Raw genomic sequence first — 7,174 nt, 5'->3', positions numbered from 1 at the left:
TCACAACTTTGGTTGGTTAACTGCAGAAATACCTGGTAAATCTCTAAAAACAAAAAGACCTCAACTCTGCCTAAAAATCTAGAACTCATTCACAGAGAGTGCTGTTGCTAAGCCTCCTCTGCTCTCTTGCTTCTTGCAATGTATAATTCAGTGATGAGATCATTTGTATGAGGCTGATACCAACTAATTAAATAATTACATGAGTGTGTAAGTATCTACAACACTGCAGGGCAATTTATCTTAGGCAGCAATTAAAATAGGAGTGTTGTACTGTTACATTCATTTTGTTAATTACATATCTGAATAATAGTTCTTTAGTTGAAGCACATTACAACCTTGTGTGGGAGTGTGTGTTTGTGTTGCATCAGAACCAGCACCACTATTCTTGTATAGATTTGAATTCTATACGGTTCCAGTAATGTTTGTTCCCTGTCCTACTTTAAAGCTTAATCTCAAATAAAAAGATCTATCTAATATTTGCATATCTGTACAGATTTCTTCTAAATTCGCATATTATTTAATTAGTTTTTTTGCCCCACCCCTCCCCAGTGGAGACAGTCCAGCTCCATAGATGCTATTAATGCTGCTCATTAGGATAGATCTTGACGCTGTGCGACAGTGTAATATGGGTGATAGTGAGTCGGCAGTCCATCTCACAATCTCTCTCATTTATATTGTGGTCAACAGAAGTAATGATTGGGAGAGATGTCGAACAGTTGCCGATTATGTGACTGTGACAAAGGTAAGCTATCCCTTTTCGTCCTCCTCGACCTGTCTGTAGCCGTTGACACAGTTGACCACACCATCCTCCTCCAACTCCTCTCCACCGTCGCCCAGCTGTGTGGGACTGCTCTCACCTGGTTCCATTCTTAGCTATCGAATCATAGCCAGAGTATCACTTGCAATGGCTTCTCTCCCTGCTCCCACACCATTACCTTTGGTGTCTCCCTAGGATCTAACCTCGCCTCCCCCATCTATTTCTCATCTACATGCTGCCCCTCGGCGACATCATCCAAAACTATAGCGCTAGTTTTCACATGTACACTGACGACACCCAACTCTACCTCAGAATCACCTCTCTTAACTCCTCCATTGTTGCTAAATTATCAGACTGCTTATCCGACATCCAGTACTGGATGAGCAGAAATTTCCTGCAATTAAATATTGGGGAGACTGAAGCCATTGTTTTTGGTTCCCCCTCCAAACACCCTTTCCTAGATACTGATTCCATCCCTCTCCCTGGCAACTGGCTGAGACTAAACCAGTCTGTTGGCAACTTTTATGTCATTGTTACGACCAGGTGAGAAAAAGGTCTAGGGTTCCCTTTCAGCCTTCACCTGGTCTTACTGTAACAGGGTTTAATTTTGAACACACTGTGTTTTTAGTTCTCACTTGGTGAATCCTTGTTCACCGCTTTCCAATTATAAGGATAAGAAACCAGCACAAACAGGTTTTCTTAGGTTTAAAGAAGAGAAGTTTAAATTTATTAAACTTAAACGTAAACTCTAATTCAGGTAACGCTTACAGATACACGCTACGCCCCACGATAGCATGCATACATGATACACACATGCAAATGGAGACAGAAAAAATAAAGTGGAAATGTTTGAGGCAATATCTGAAGTGTTGTTGTTACGGTTCTTCGAGCTCACTGTAGAGTCCTTGATTGTAAGTAGATCTTGCTTTTCCTTGGGGTCTAGTATTCTGCTTAAACTTTGTTTGCAGTAGGAGAGTTTTCTCTCTTGGGGTTCATGTGTCTTCAGTGGATTCAGAGGCTTGTGAGAAAGAGATGGGAGCAGACAGGAGAGAGATCTTCTCAGTCAAGGAGCAAACACTCTGACTTCGAAACTCTCTGGGACTAGTTCAAAAGAAAACCCTGGAACAGCCAGGTAGTCATGTGACCAGCTTGTCTTACCAGTCCTGGTCCTTGTGGATTGTATCCTCCTTAGCAGGCCCTGTAATGCCCTTCCACACCTTCGTTTTCTGTTAGTAAATAAATGTTTTATTCCAACCGCAACTGATATGTTTAACAAGTCATTTCCTTGCTCCAACAACAGTTAAAAATCAATGTTCATGACAAAATTGATGTGCCTCATTCTTGACAGGTGAGGGCGTAAGATGACAGTCATATTTGACCCCGAGATGAGCTTCCAACCCCATATCAGTGTCATCATGAAGACCGCCTATTTCCAAATCCTGTAACATCGCCGCACTTCACATCTGCCTCAGCTAATCTGCTGCTGAAAACCTCATTCATGCCTTTTGTTACAACTAAACTTGACTATTCCAACACACTCCTGGCTGGTCTCCCATATTCAATCCTCCATAAACATGAGGTCATCAAAAACTCGATTGTTCCTGTCCTTACTTGTATCAAGTCCCATTCACCTATCACCCTTGTGCTCACTGACCTACATTGGCTCTTGATCAAGCAACACCTCAAGTTTAAAGTTCTTATCCTTGTTTCCAAATCCCTCCATGACCTCGCCCCTCACTATCTCTATAAGCTCCTTCAGCTCCACAGTCCTTCAGGATATCTGCGCTCATCTAACTCTGGCCTCTTGAGCATCCCCTGTTTTTAATCGTTGCACCATTAGTGGACGTACCTTCAGCTACCTAGGCCCTAAGCTATGGAATTCTCTCCCTACATTCTCTCCAGTTCTATACCTTACTTTCCTCCTTTAAGGCACTCCTTAAAACCTACCTCTTTGACCAAGCTTTCGGTCAGCTGATCTAATATCTCCTTATGTGGCTCCATGTTATATTTTATTTTATAATCCTCCTGCGAAGCGCCTTAGGATGCTTTACATTAAAGATGCTGTATAAATGCAAGTTGTTGTTGAATTATTGTTCAAGTTAGCATGACAGATTAGTTTCAAATTATGGCACTGTCAATATTCGCATATTATAGAGGATGAAGATAGGCATTATACTTCATATATCCGTCAAGGGAAGGCAAATTAGTATTATGGAGAAAGCAGGGTAATCCAAGTGAAAGAAGAGTCTTGAAGTCAAAACAATGATGGTGCAAATCATTACTCCAAGCTGGTGGCTAAAGCAGCCGTGCTCTTCCAATATGAAGAGAATAATTTTTCAATATCCTTATTGAAGGGCTGTTTCTTTCACTGGCTTCATTAGCAAAGCACAAGAATTGAGTAGCAAAGCCCCCAGAGAAGGGATAGCCTTGTGGTACGGTATTGGACTAGCAACCCAGCTAATGCCACCATGGTAAATTGTGAAAATGAATACAAACAAATCTGGTAATTTATGGGCTGGCACAAGAGAAGTGCCTCCATGAAATGTTGCTAGGATTTTGTAAAAAAAAACTAACTGGTTCACTAACATCCTTCAGGGAAGGAAACCACCCACTCCTACCCAGTCTGGTCTACATATGATTCCGGTCGCATGCTACATGGTCAACTCTTATTGCTCTCAGGTCAACTCGGAATGGGCCAGTGTCAGGCACGTTGCAAGAAGAAAACAAAAAGAATTGTCACTTGCCTGACTGAGTGATAGACCCTTAGTAAATAGTATAACCATCTTTCTTTATTGTGGGATCTGCAGTTAGAGGAGTGGAGGATGCATCCTGGGGCATAGAACTAGAAAAGGTTGAAGAAGTAGGGTGGACAGAGCTCATGAGTTAAGTTGACGAGGACAAGGGATGGTAAGTGTGCAGGATTCTCTCCAGTATAGGATACAGCCTGCAAGTTCTGGGTGAGTTGGAGTGGATGTAGGATGGAGCTGAAGAGTCCAAAAGTTTTTATTAGGTTTTTGATGTTGCAGTAATTGAGCATTGAGGTAATTAAAGGTCAAAAGAGGGTTTCAGCAGCAGTGGGAGCAAAGGTATGGATAGAGGTGGGTGATGTTCTGGAGATGAAAATTAATGATCAGGTGATGGATTGGATGTGAGGTTTTGAAGCTAAGCTTAGGTTCAAGCAGGACATTACTGCTCTGCACCTTCACGTTCAATCTGAATGAGCAGCTGGAAAGGGAAATGGACGGCTTCAGTCTTGCCAGTAAGCTGATGCTTGTCTCGGACTTGATGCCAGACAGACAGTCAGGCTATATGTACATGGAATCAAGAGAAGTATAGGAGAGATAGACTGAGTGTTATTTGTGTACATATGGAAGCTGAAATTTTGGTTGCAGATCACGACACTGACATTAATTTGTGAGATTTCGACCAAGCACTCCGATAATCTGACCAGATATTATCCAATCAATGTGTGACATCAAGTCATTTGATTTGAAGCTACCATACTACTGGCAGTATCCACTAGCCCTAGAGTTAATGTTACGGCTACTGCCTTTCCCTGTGGGTTTCTGGTCGATCTGTACCAAGTAGACAGCTGTCTACACCTGCCTCTTCTCAGTTAGCAATGGTCCCTTTTATAGTGCGCTTTGACTTTGTACTAGCCACAGTTTGTCTCCTTCCACAGTGACAACTGCAGGACTATTTATATTCTGTCTAGGAACTGTTCAGAATTAAATTGCATGTCTGTGCAAGAACTTTTATATTCATGAAGGAACAGGCATTACTGATGATTCCAGCAGAGGGAACTCTTTGCCCACATCAGATCAAGTCATGTTTCATACAGTAGCAGTGATATTATTAGTGGTCCCGACTGGGTGTGGTAATAGACAAATAATGATGGAAATGCTCTCTTGTGTTACAAACATTTTTGCCTCTCCTGCTACCAGAGACTGAGTTTTCTGATCTTTGACTCTTACAAGCTTATTTTGAATATGGCAATCTGCAGAGGATCTCCAGTAGCAGTGAAGTGGTTAATATTTGTCTTGTAATTCGATCAGTGGTGCAGTTTCTGTTCTGGATCTGGGTGGCGTGATCTCACGACTGGATGCCTAATTGGACTGGGGTTGTTTGGCAAAAAGCAACCACCCCCCCACCACCCCCCCCCCAACCAACTACCAACAGAACGGAGAATCTTTCCTCATGTTCTAATTTGTTTGAACATTAATGAGATCTACGTCCATTGACAAGGAAATTGCACATTTGAAATGCTTCTGTACAGTGTTAGTATATGAACTGGAAAAGAAATGGAGATGCAAAAGCAGTCGAAGGAATCCGCTTTGCAGTGACTTGTGAAGCTTATGCACAGGTGTCTGGGTACTTTTAGCAGCCCTGAGCTGACCCTGATTTTGGAGCAAGGATATGTTGATGTGATTTCCCTTAAACATATCTTTTGGAATGAAGAAATATCTCACATTACTTCTTTCAGGCTTCATCTCTTCCATCTACTTCAAGTGACAGGTCGGTATAGATTCAAGATGTACATAGGTGACACTTAAGAAAGCTCTTGTCTGTGCTGAATAATCCAGTGTGCTGCAGCCAGGATTGTGTCTGTAATGAGAAAATTCAAGGTTTTTTAAATAATTGGTTGAATGAATCTAGCTGCAGCAAATGAGTAACAGGTAGAGAGTTGCTGCATTTCCAAGCAAGGCAGACTGGAAATTGCAAAGATCAAAGCTCTAATGTACAATGGGAAATATATTTGGAAATTGACACAGATGAGAATTTGCAATTTCTTTACTTTATATTGTATAAATTTATTTCCATCTTCTGTGGCGTAGAATGGTAGTATATTCAATCCATGATTTCCTTCCCATCTTACCGTGCTGTCAGGTAACATAGTGAAGTGGAAACCAGGTATTTCCCATAAGGAGGGAGGGAGATAAAACTAGACTTACCCTCGGGAGTGGCTCTTATACAGGTTCATAGCATCTCAATCAGATACAGCAAGAGCAGAATCCTGGACAAAGGCTGCTGCTTTCAGCTGGTAAAATACATTAATAAAATATTCACACTAAAAATCACTTTGACAAAATTAAATAATAGAAATAAGGGCCACTCGAATGAAATGTATCTGTTATAATGAGTTTTCTTCCATTTTTTTGTGGTTAAATGTTTATCACTCATCAAGGTAAGAGATCTTGTTGCTGGGGTAGCGAGCAATATTTCACTTACCTTGCACCCCATCGGAGTGGCAAATGCCCATGGCTCAAGTACATCAAGGGTTAGGTGCAGAATTATGCTGCCATTTATACCTACTTACCAGTGAGAGTCTGATTGCTCGAGACAACTTTGCTTGCACGTTAGTATTATACTGGCTGCATGCTCTAAATGCCACAACTGGCGACACCAATCTCTAACAAAACCACATAACACATAGCACTGGAAATCATAATGTCATTTACGAGAAATAGTTGGTCGTGTTTCCAATTTCAAAGAGAAACAAAGTATTTGGTGTCGACGTTGTATCATCAGAAATAAAAACAGGAAATGCTGGAAATATTCAGCAGGTCTGGCAGCATCTGCAGAGAGAGAAACAGAGTTAACGTTTCAGGTCAATGACCTTTCATCAGAACTGGGAAAATTTAGAAATGTAATAGGTTCTAAACAGGTGAAAGGGGGGAGGGTGGGAAAAAGAACAAAAGGGAAGTTCTGTGATAGGGTGGAAGACAGGAGTGATTAAATGACAAGAATGTTCATTGTGCAGGGCCATATAGAGTAGTATATGGGGCAAGAAAACAAAACAAAAAAACACAAAAGGTTGCCTAGAGCAGGTATGTTGCCCTCCGGAAACAAAAACAAGAGAAAAACTGAAACATGCAAAGAAAAGGAAACAAAATGGCATCAGAATCATTCTAAGGCAGACGAATCTAGTACGTAAATATAAATGGGTCAAAGTACTAATGCTGATATGTGTCATGGCGCGCAGTGGCTTCTAGGGAGCTGTGTTGCCTCTTCATGTCAGATTAGAATTAACACAACTTTAATCCACCATAATTTATACAGACATCACTCGTTCCAGCACACTGAAGACTATGACTACACCAACAGGTCTAAAAGTTCTGCCAGTCATTCTCACGTACACATGATCGCAACAGTAAAGCTTACAAAGTTCCCACTTTTCTTCTCCAAATGTAATCTCAGAAGAACCTCTGTGTGTATTTGTGTAAATGTTTCCATTTCCCTCAAGTGTTTTACTTACTGTCTCTCAGACTGTGATTGCTAATTTAGTGGCAATTAGTATTGGATTTAGGGCAGTTTTGTGCATTGGATTCATCTCACTTGAGACTGAGTTGCAAATGCTGAAACATATTTAATGTAAGACCCTCACACCTATCAGAGAGAGGAGACATTGTTCCATTT

Source organism: Heterodontus francisci, chromosome 12 (assembly GCF_036365525.1).
Source record: "Heterodontus francisci isolate sHetFra1 chromosome 12, sHetFra1.hap1, whole genome shotgun sequence".
NCBI lineage: Eukaryota > Metazoa > Chordata > Chondrichthyes > Heterodontiformes > Heterodontidae > Heterodontus > Heterodontus francisci.
This window is presented reverse-complemented; position numbering follows the sequence as displayed.